The following is a 12,100-nucleotide window of genomic DNA, read 5'->3' on the forward strand; positions in this document are numbered from 1 at the left end:
TGCCAAACTGAAACATGCTTATGTCTTATGAAATAAAATGTTTTCTGCAATGCTGTAAGACAGTTTTTAATGTGTTAGAAGTTATATACACAAAAACTAATGTTAGGACTGCAATGATCAAGATTGTCAGTTTACAGCTTTCTGAGTCCAGTAATGTTGAAATAGTGTTTCTGTTCAAATGAAGTGAAATCAAGCCCAAATCTGCTCAAAAGCTTTTCTCTCTATTAGAGAATGCTGTTTCATTCAATATTCAGTGCAAATCTTGCCAAACTGAAACAAGCGTATGCCTTATGAAGTACAATGTTTTCTGCAATGCTGCAAGACAGTTTTTAATGTGTTAGAAGTTATATGCACAAAAACTAATGTTAGGACTGCAATGATCAAGATTGTCAGTTTACAGCTTTCTGAGTCCAGTAATGTTGAAATAGTGCTTCTGTTCAAATGAAGTGAAATCAAGCCCAAATCTGCTCAAAAGCTTTTCTCTCTATTAGAGAAAGCTGTTTCATTCAGTATTCAGTGCAAATCTTGCCAAACTGAAACATGCTTATGTCTTATGAAATAAAATGTTTTCTGCAATGCTGTAAGACAGTTTTTAATGTGTTAGAAGTTATATGCACAAAAACTAATGTTAGGACTTCAATGATCAAGATTGTCAGTTTACAGCTTTCTGAGTCCAGTAATGTTGAAATAGTGTTTCTGTTCAAATGAAGTGGAAACAAGCCCAAATATGCTAAAAAAAAACCCATCAGTGAGAGAATGTTGCTTCATTCAATGTTAAATACAAATCTTGCCAAAATGAAAGATACCTCTGTTATGAACTGAAGTGCTTTTTGCAAGGCAGAAATACAGTTTTTAATGTGTTAGAAGTTATATGCACAAAAACTTATGTTAGGACTTCAATGATCAAGATTGTCAGTTTACAGCTTTCTGAGTCCAGTAATGCTGAAATAGTGTTTCTGTTGAAATGAAGTGAAATCAAGCCCAAATCTGCTCAAAAGCTTTTCTCTCTATTAGATAAAGCTGTTTCATTCAGTATTCAGTGCAAATCTTGCCAAACTGAAACAAGCTTATGTCTTATGAAGTACAATGTTTTCTGCAATGCTGTAAGACAGTTTTTAATGTGTTAGAAGTTATATGCACAAAAACTTATGTTAGGACTTCAATGATCAAGATTGTCAGTGTATAGCTTTCTGAGTCCAGTAATGCTGAAATAGTGTTTCTGTTGAAATGAAGTGAAATCAAGCCCAAATCTGCTCAAAAGCTTTTCTCTCTATTAGATAAAGCTGTTTCATTCAGTATTCAGTGCAAATCTTGCCAAACTGAAACAAGCCTGTGTCTTATGAAGTACAATGTTTTCTGCAATGCTGTAAGACAGTTTTTAATGTGTTAAAAGTTATATGCACAAAAACTAATGTTAGGACTTCAATGATCAAGATTGTCAGTTTACAGCTTTCTGAGTCCAGTAATGCTGAAATAGTGTTTCTGTTGAAATGAAGTGAAATCAAGCCCAAATCTGCTCAAAAGCTTTTCTCTCTATTAGATAAAGCTGTTTCATTCAGTATTCAGTGCAAATCTTGCCAAACTGAAACAAGCTTATGTCTTATGAAGTACAATGTTTTCTGCAATGCTGTAAGACAGCTTTTAATGTGTTAGAAGTTATATGCACAAAAACTTATGTTAGGACTTTAATGATCAAGATTGTCAGTTTACAGCTTTCTGAGTCCAGTAATGCTGAAATAGTGTTTCTGTTGAAATGAAGTGAAATCAAGCCCAAATCTGCTCAAAAGCTTTTCTCTCTATTAGATAAAGCTGTTTCATTCAGTATTCAGTGCAAATCTTGCCAAACTGAAACAAGCTTATGCCTTATGAAGTACAATGTTTTCTGCAATGCTGTAAGACAGTTTTTAATGTGTTAGAAGTTATATGCACAAAAACTAATGTTAGGACTTCAATGATCAAGATTGTCAGTTTACAGCTTTCTGAGTCCAGTAATGCTGAAATAGTGTTTCTGTTCAAATGAAGTGAAATCAAGCCCAAATCTGCTCAAAAGCTTTTCTCTCTATTAGAGAAAGCTGTTTCATTCAATATTCAGTGCAAATCTTGCCAAACTGAAACAAGCGTATGCCTTATGAAGTACAATGTTTTCTGCAATGCTGTAAGACAGTTTTTAATGTGTTAGAAGTTATATGCACAAAAACTAATGTTAGGACTGCAATGATCAAGATTGTCAGTTTACAGCTTTCTGAGTCCAGTAATGTTGAAATAGTGTTTCTGTTCAAATGAAGTGAAATCAAGCCCAAATCTGCTCAAAAGCTTTTCTCTCTATTAGAGAAAGCTGTTTCATTCAATATTCAGTGCAAATCTTGCCAAACTGAAACAAGCTTATGCCTTATGAAGTACAATGTTTTCTGCAATGCTGTAAGACAGCTTTTAATGTGTTAGAAGTTATATGCACAAAAACTTATGTTAGGACTTCAATGATCAAGATTGTCAGTTTACAGCTTTCTGAGTCCAGTAATGCTGAAATAGTGTTTCTGTTCAAATGAAGTGAAATCAAGCCCAAATCTGCTCAAAAGCTTTTCTCTCTATTAGATAAAGCTGTTTCATTCAGTATTCAGTGCAAATCTTGCCAAACTGAAACAAGCTTATGTCTTATGAAGTACAATGTTTTCTGCAATGCTGTAAGACAGTTTTTAATGTGTTAGAAGTTATATGCACAAAAACTTATGTTAGGACTTCAATGATCAAGATTGTCAGTTTACAGCTTTCTGAGTCCAGTAATGCTGAAATAGTGTTTCTGTTCAAATGAAGTGAAATCAAGCCCAAATCTGCTCAAAAGCTTTTCTCTCTAATAGAGAATGCGGTTTCATTGAGTATTCAGTGCAAATCTTGCCAAACTGAAACAAGCTTATGCCTTATGAAGTACAATGTTTTCTGCAATGCTGTAAGACAGTTTTTAATGTGTTAGAAGTTATATGCACAAAAACTTATGTTAGGACTTCAATTATCAAGATTGTCAGTTTACAGCTTTCTGAGTCCAGTAATGCTGAAATAGTGTTTCTGTTCAAATGAAGTGAAATCAAGCCCAAATCTGCTCAAAAGCTTTTCTCTCTATTAGAGAAAGCTGTTTCATTCAGTATTCAGTGCAAATCTTGCCAAACTGAAACATGCTTATGTCTTATGAAATAAAATGTTTTCTGCAATGCTGTAAGACAGTTTTTAATGTGTTAGAAGTTATATACACAAAAACTAATGTTAGGACTGCAATGATCAAGATTGTCAGTTTACAGCTTTCTGAGTCCAGTAATGTTGAAATAGTGTTTCTGTTCAAATGAAGTGAAATCAAGCCCAAATCTGCTCAAAAGCTTTTCTCTCTATTAGAGAATGCTGTTTCATTCAATATTCAGTGCAAATCTTGCCAAACTGAAACAAGCGTATGCCTTATGAAGTACAATGTTTTCTGCAATGCTGTAAGACAGTTTTTAATGTGTTAGAAGTTATATGCACAAAAACTAATGTTAGGACTGCAATGATCAAGATTGTCAGTTTACAGCTTTCTGAGTCCAGTAATGTTGAAATAGTGTTTCTGTTCAAATGAAGTGAAATCAAGCCCAAATCTGCTCAAAAGCTTTTCTCACTATTAGATAAAGCTGTTTCATTCAGTATTCAGTGCAAATCTTGCCAAACTGAAACAAGCTTATGTCTTATGAAGTACAGTGTTTTCTGCAATGCTGTAAGACAGTTTTTAATGTGTTAGAAGTTATATGCACAAAAACTTATGTTAGGACTTCAATGATCAAGATTGTCAGTTTACAGCTTTCTGAGTCCAGTAATGCTGAAATAGTGTTTCTGTTCAAATGAAGTGAAATCAAGCCCAAATCTGCTCAAAAGCTTTTCTCTCTATTAGATAAAGCTGTTTCATTCAGTATTCAGTGCAAATCTTGCCAAACTGAAACAAGCTTATGTCTTATGAAGTACAATGTTTTCTGCAATGCTGTAAGACAGTTTTTAATGTGTTAGAAGTTATATGCACAAAAACTAATGTTAGGACTTCAATGATCAAGATTGTCAGTTTACAGCTTTCTGAGTCCAGTAATGCTGAAATAGTGTTTCTGTTCAAATGAAGTGAAATCAAGCCCAAATCTGCTCAAAAGCTTTTCTCTCTATTAGAGAAAGCTGTTTCATTCAGTATTCAGTTCAAATCTTGCCAAACTGAAACATGCTTATGTCTTATGAAATAAAATGTTTTCTGCAATGCTGTAAGACAGTTTTTAATGTGTTAGAAGTTATATACACAAAAACTTATGTTAGGACTTCAATGATCAAGATTGTCAGTTTACAGCTTTCTGAGTCCAGTAATGCTGAAATAGTGTTTCTGTTCAAATGAAGTGAAATCAAGCCCAAATCTGCTCAAAAGCTTTTCTCTCTAATAGAGAATGCGGTTTCATTGAGTATTCAGTGCAAATCTTGCCAAACTGAAACAAGCTTATGCCTTATGAAGTACAATGTTTTCTGCAATGCTGTAAGACAGTTTTTAATGTGTTAGAAGTTATATGCACAAAAACTTATGTTAGGACTTCAATTATCAAGATTGTCAGTTTACAGCTTTCTGAGTCCAGTAATGCTGAAATAGTGTTTCTGTTCAAATGAAGTGAAATCAAGCCCAAATCTGCTCAAAAGCTTTTCTCTCTATTAGAGAAAGCTGTTTCATTCAGTATTCAGTGCAAATCTTGCCAAACTGAAACATGCTTATGTCTTATGAAATAAAATGTTTTCTGCAATGCTGTAAGACAGTTTTTAATGTGTTAGAAGTTATATACACAAAAACTAATGTTAGGACTGCAATGATCAAGATTGTCAGTTTACAGCTTTCTGAGTCCAGTAATGTTGAAATAGTGTTTCTGTTCAAATGAAGTGAAATCAAGCCCAAATCTGCTCAAAAGCTTTTCTCTCTATTAGAGAATGCTGTTTCATTCAATATTCAGTGCAAATCTTGCCAAACTGAAACAAGCGTATGCCTTATGAAGTACAATGTTTTCTGCAATGCTGTAAGACAGTTTTTAATGTGTTAGAAGTTATATGCACAAAAACTAATGTTAGGACTGCAATGATCAAGATTGTCAGTTTACAGCTTTCTGAGTCCAGTAATGTTGAAATAGTGTTTCTGTTCAAATGAAGTGAAATCAAGCCCAAATCTGCTCAAAAGCTTTTCTCACTATTAGATAAAGCTGTTTCATTCAGTATTCAGTGCAAATCTTGCCAAACTGAAACAAGCTTATGTCTTATGAAGTACAGTGTTTTCTGCAATGCTGTAAGACAGTTTTTAATGTGTTAGAAGTTATATGCACAAAAACTTATGTTAGGACTTCAATGATCAAGATTGTCAGTTTACAGCTTTCTGAGTCCAGTAATGCTGAAATAGTGTTTCTGTTGAAATGAAGTGAAATCAAGCCCAAATCTGCTCAAAAGCTTTTCTCTCTATTAGATAAAGCTGTTTCATTCAGTATTCAGTGCAAATCTTGCCAAACTGAAACAAGCTTATGTCTTATGAAGTACAATGTTTTCTGCAATGCTGTAAGACAGTTTTTAATGTGTTAGAAGTTATATGCACAAAAACTAATGTTAGGACTTCAATGATCAAGATTGTCAGTTTACAGCTTTCTGAGTCCAGTAATGCTGAAATAGTGTTTCTGTTCAAATGAAGTGAAATCAAGCCCAAATCTGCTCAAAAGCTTTTCTCTCTATTAGAGAAAGCTGTTTCATTCAGTATTCAGTTCAAATCTTGCCAAACTGAAACATGCTTATGTCTTATGAAATAAAATGTTTTCTGCAATGCTGTAAGACAGTTTTTAATGTGTTAGAAGTTATATACACAAAAACTAATGTTAGGACTGCAATGATCAAGATTGTCAGTTTACAGCTTTCTGAGTCCAGTAATGTTGAAATAGTGTTTCTGTTGAAATGAAGTGAAATCAAGCCCAAATCTGCTCAAAAGCTTTTCTCTCTATTAGATAAAGCTGTTTCATTCAGTATTCAGTGCAAATCTTGCCAAACTGAAACAAGCTTATGTCTTATGAAGTACAATGTTTTCTGCAATGCTGTAAGACAGTTTTTAATGTGTTAGAAGTTATATGCACAAAAACTTATGTTAGGACTTCAATGATCAAGATTGTCAGTTTACAGCTTTCTGAGTCCAGTAATGCTGAAATAGTGTTTCTGTTGAAATGAAGTGAAATCAAGCCCAAATCTGCTCAAAAGCTTTTCTCTCTATTAGATAAAGCTGTTTCATTCAGTATTCAGTGCAAATCTTGCCAAACTGAAACAAGCTTATGTCTTATGAAGTACAATGTTTTCTGCAATGCTGTAAGACAGTTTTTAATGTGTTAGAAGTTATATGCACAAAAACTAATGTTAGGACTTCAATGATCAAGATTGTCAGTTTACAGCTTTCTGAGTCCAGTAATGCTGAAATAGTGTTTCTGTTCAAATGAAGTGAAATCAAGCCCAAATCTGCTCAAAAGCTTTTCTCTCTATTAGAGAAAGCTGTTTCATTCAGTATTCAGTTCAAATCTTGCCAAACTGAAACATGCTTATGTCTTATGAAATAAAATGTTTTCTGCAATGCTGTAAGACAGTTTTTAATGTGTTAGAAGTTATATACACAAAAACTAATGTTAGGACTGCAATGATCAAGATTGTCAGTTTACAGCTTTCTGAGTCCAGTAATGTTGAAATAGTGTTTCTGTTGAAATGAAGTGAAATCAAGCCCAAATCTGCTCAAAAGCTTTTCTCTCTATTAGATAAAGCTGTTTCATTCAGTATTCAGTGCAAATCTTGCCAAACTGAAACAAGCTTATGTCTTATGAAGTACAATGTTTTCTGCAATGCTGTAAGACAGTTTTTAATGTGTTAGAAGTTATATGCACAAAAACTTATGTTAGGACTTCAATGATCAAGATTGTCAGTTTACAGCTTTCTGAGTCCAGTAATGCTGAAATAGTGTTTCTGTTGAAATGAAGTGAAATCAAGCCCAAATCTGCTCAAAAGCTTTTCTCTCTATTAGATAAAGCTGTTTCATTCAGTATTCAGTGCAAATCTTGCCAAACTGAAACAAGCTTATGTCTTATGAAGTACAATGTTTTCTGCAATGCTGTAAGACAGTTTTTAATGTGTTAGAAGTTATATGCACAAAAACTAATGTTAGGACTTCAATGATCAAGATTGTCAGTTTACAGCTTTCTGAGTCCAGTAATGCTGAAATAGTGTTTCTGTTGAAATGAAGTGAAATCAAGCCCAAATCTGCTCAAAAGCTTTTCTCTCTATTAGATAAAGCTGTTTCATTCAGTATTCAGTGCAAATCTTGCCAAACTGAAACAAGCTTATGCCTTATGAAGTACAATGTTTTCTGCAATGCTGTAAGACAGTTTTTAATGTGTTAGAAGTTATATGCACAAAAACTTATGTTAGGACTTCAATGATCAAGATTGTCAGTTTACAGCTTTCTGAGTCCAGTAATGCTGAAATAGTGTTTCTGTTCAAATGAAGTGAAATCAAGCCCAAATCTGCTCAAAAGCTTTTCTCTCTATTAGAGAAAGCTGTTTCATTCAATATTCAGTGCAAATCTTGCTAAACTGAAACAAGCTTATGCCTTATGAAGTACAATGTTTTCTGCAATGCTATAAGACAGTTTTTAATGTGTTAGAAGTTATATGCACAAAAACGTCCCAAGGTTACGCATGTAACCCTAGTTCCTTGAGGGAACGAGACGCTGCGTCGAAAAACGCTTTGGGGAACGTCCCTGACGAGACCGACTCTGAATATCGTGTGCAATCTGTCCAATGGACGAGCGTGACGTCACGGAGCGGGGTGACGTAGCGACCAGGAAGCTATATAAGCACGTGCCGTGCAGCTGGCTTCAGCTTCGAGTAGGGAAGCAAGCGCCGGCAGGGGTGCCGGGAGTATGGCTCTGCGACGCAGCGTCTCGTTCCCTCAAGGAACTAGGGTTACATGCGTAACCTTGGGACGTTCCTTTTCGGGAACTCGAGCTGCGTCGAAAAACGCTTTGGGGAACGATATGCCAACGCTGCCAGACTACCAAAGCCCTGCCTAGTGTGTATCCGAAGAGCACAGCTTAGGACGAGAGAACAGAAGAGCCCGGAGTGGCTCGCATATCAAGATCGTAGAATCTGACAAATGTAGAGGGCGTGGACCACCCCGCAGCGTTGCAGATGTCCAAGAGGGACACACCTGCTGAGAAGGCCTTGGAGGCCGCCATACTCCGAGTAGAGTGAGCCTTGGCCCCCAAAGGGGGGGGAATACCAGAGGACTCATAGGAGATGTTGATAGCCTCGACTATCCAACGACTAAGGGTCTGCTTGGTGGCAGGAGAACCCTTATTAGTAGGACCGTAGCATACAAGCAATTGGTCGGACTTTCTCCACAGGGCAGCTCTGTGGACGTATGCGTTCAGTGCTCGCACTGGACACATACAATTTAGCTTCTCTTGGTCTGGCTCCCGAAAGGGAGGAGGACAAAAGGCCTGCAGTACGATAGGTTGTGGCGTTACAGAGGGAGCCTTTGGAACATAACCCGCTCGAGGGTATAAGAATGCTTTGGCCATACCAGGGGCAAAGTCTAGATAGGTAGGGGCCACCGAGAGGGCCTGGAGATCTCCAACTCTTTTTAGTGAGGTGATTGCCAGTAACAGGGCAGTTTTAAGTGTCAGATGTCTATCTGAGATATCTTGTATTGGCTCGAATGGAGCTTTACAAAGAGCCTCTAGAACCACAACCAAATCCCATGGGGGAATACGGGACCGTACCGGAGGTCTCAGCCTCAGTGCACCTCGGAGGAAACGTGTAACTAGGGGGTGTCTACCCACTGACTGATCATTGAAAGGGACATGGAAAGCAGCTATGGCCGCCACGTACACCTTTAAGGTGGAGTGGGATAACCCCGCAGAGAGCCTAGCTTGTAAGAACTCCAGAACTGTACCAACTGGGCAGTTAACAGGGTCAAGGAGGCGATCTCTGCACCATGAAGTAAAGAATGACCACTTCAGGGCGTACAGTTTCCTCGTAGAGGGAGCTCTGGATTGGAGTAGGGTCTCAACAACCTCAGTTGAGAGACCAGCTGCTAACAGATGTGCCCCCTCAGGGGCCACACCCACAGCTTGAACGACTCCGGGCGAGGGTGAATTATCGTGCCCTGCGCCTGTGAGAGTAGGTCTGTCCTGATCGGTATCTCCCACGGAGAGCCGTCGAGGAGCAAGACTAGATCTGAGAACCATACTTGGCCCGGCCAGAACGGGGCTACTAATAGAAGACGGACCCCGTCCTGGCGTACTCTCGCCAGAACTCCCGGGAGCAGAGCGATAGGGGGAAAAGCGTACAGACGAAGCCTCGGCCAGGTCTGTACCATAGCGTCCAGTCCCAGAGGAGCTGGATGAACTAGAGAGAACCAGAGGGGACATTGCGATGTCTCTCGAGTCGCGAAGAGGTCCACCTGAGCTTTGCCATACACTCTCCATATCTGCTTCACCACCTCGGGGTGAAGCATCCATTCCCCGGGCCTCGGCCCCTGCCTCGACAGTATGTCTGCTCCCACATTCAATCTCCCAGGAATATACACTGCTCTGATCGAGAGGAGTTTGCCCTGGGACCAGAGAAGGATCTGGTATGCCAGCTTGTACAAGGGGCGTGAGCGCAGACCCCCCTGGTGATTGATATAAGAGACCACTGATGTGTTGTCGGTGCGCACCAACACATGGTGACCTCTCAGGTCTGGGAGGAAATATTTTAATGCTCGATAGACTGCTAACATCTCTAGGCAATTGATGTGCCACGTCAGGTGGCGACCACTCCACAGACCGCGGGCAGGGTGGCCACTCATGACCGCACCCCAACCGGTGAGGGACGCGTCTGTCGCTAGCGTTACACGGCGACGAAGAGCTCCCAGCACCGGGCCCTGATTCAAGAACCAAGGTTTCTTCCACATGTCTAAAGCACGAAGGCATCGCCGCGTGACCTTGATAAATCGAAGTGGATTTCCCCTCGGGGAAAAGCCCTTGGACTTGAGCCACCACTGTAGGGGTCTCATGTGCAGCAGGCCAAAAGGTATCACGTTGGACGCAGCTGCCATCAGCCCTAACACTCTCTGGAATTGTTTGACAGTGAGTGACTGGCCTTCTTTGACTCTCTCGACTGATGTGAGGATCGACTCGATCCGCGCAGGAGACATACGTGCCTGCATCGTGGTCGAATCCCACACTACGCCTAGATAGGTGGTTCTCTGAACTGGAGAAAGTACACTCTTCTTGGCATTTAGTCTCAAACCCAGCTCCCCCATATGTGCGAGAACGACATCTCGATGTCGAACCGCCATCTGCTCTGATTGAGCTAGGATCAACCAATCGTCGATATAATTTAGAATGCGGATGCCCTGCATACGGAGGGATACCAGAGCCGCATCTACACACTTCGTGAACGTGCGGGGTGAGAGTGCAAGGCCGAAGGGAAGTACTCGATATTGATAAGCTTTGCCCCCGAAAGCGAACCTCAGAAACTTCCTGTGTTGTGGAAGGATGGATATGTGGAAGTATGCGTCTTTGAGATCTATGGTGACAAACCAGTCCTCGGATCTGATTTGAGCTACAACCTGCTTGACAGTGAGCATTTTGAACTTCAGTGACATAACTGAGCGGTTCAGGAGACGTAAGTCTAAGATCGGACGCAACCCCCCATCCTTCTTTGGAACTATGAAATACCGGCTGTAAAATCCGGATTCCCTGTCTAGAGGAGGGACCACCTCGATGGCCTCCTTCCTTAATAGGGCTTTCACTTCTTGTTCCATAACCAGAGCCTGCCGGGGGCCGACCACAGTCGGTGTAACCCCGTTGAATTTCGGTGGTGGATGACCGAACTGAATGCAATAGCCTTTTTCTATTGTACGCAGGACCCAATGAGATACATTTGGCAGTAGCTTCCACGCTGCTAAATAATCTACTAAGGGAATCAGTCTCTCGAGACTGACCTCTGGTGTAAGAGGCCCCCGAAGGGGCGGCGAGCATCCCAGCTCCGCTGCGCTCACGGGCGGAAATAGCTGGGAGTAGTACTCGCTGGAGGCCGCTGCGCCCTGAAACTCTGGCAGGGTTGGCAGGCCGACCTCCTGAGGGCACTGAGGTGAGGCGGGCACCGTATACTGAGGTGGACCGCGCTCTACCCCAGTAGGGGCTACCCTCTGGACCCTGATGTCAGGACCTTTTCGTCGAGGACTTCCGGGCCTCGATAACTGTTCTCAAATCGGGCTTTTTAACTCTGGAAGTCCCTGACTCAGAGCGTCGCTGGGGTCCTCGGTCCCGACGTGGGGGAACACGAGCGGCGACACTCTGTTTTTGCGCTTACCGGTATGAGGAGCCGGTATGTGGCGTGGTGATCTCCCGCCCAGATGCACCACGAGAGCGACGAGGGAGGAAATTCTGGAACGCCGCCGCCTGCTTGTGTGCCTCCTGGAACCTGTCGACGACAGTGTTGACTGTGTCGCCAAACAGGCCCGAGGCTTGGAGCGGGGCGTCCAGAAGGCAGACCCTGTCTCGTTCTTTTATCTCTGACAGGGTCAGCCACAAATGCCTCTCCGCGGCCACTAAGGCTGCCATAGACCGCCCAATCGCGCGAGCGGTCTCTTTAGTGGCGCGGAGGGAGAGATCAGCGGTCTTTCTGAGTTCATCGATATCTTCAGACTTAATCCCCTCCCCCTCATCGATATCTCTCAGCAGGTCGCCCTGATAAGCCTGAAGGACTGCCATGGTGTGAAGGCAAGCCCCAGCCTGACCTGCTGCCACATAACCTTTGCCCACAAGCGATGATGTAACTCGCAGCGGCTTAGTGGGCAATGCCGGAGCCTTTAGGGACGATGCCGAGCCGGGTGACAGATAGCCCGCGAGCGTCTGTTCAACCCGTGGCAACGTCCTATAACCCCGCTCTCCCAGCCCCATCACGTTGCCATAATATAGTGAATCGGGGCCAAAGAGGCGGGTCGAATACGGGTGTTTCCACGATCTCGATAACTCATCATGGAGATCGGGAAAAAATGGTAGACTCCG

The sequence above is a fragment of the Carassius gibelio genome, chromosome B8 (genome assembly GCF_023724105.1).
Source record: "Carassius gibelio isolate Cgi1373 ecotype wild population from Czech Republic chromosome B8, carGib1.2-hapl.c, whole genome shotgun sequence".
Taxonomy (NCBI): domain Eukaryota; kingdom Metazoa; phylum Chordata; class Actinopteri; order Cypriniformes; family Cyprinidae; genus Carassius; species Carassius gibelio.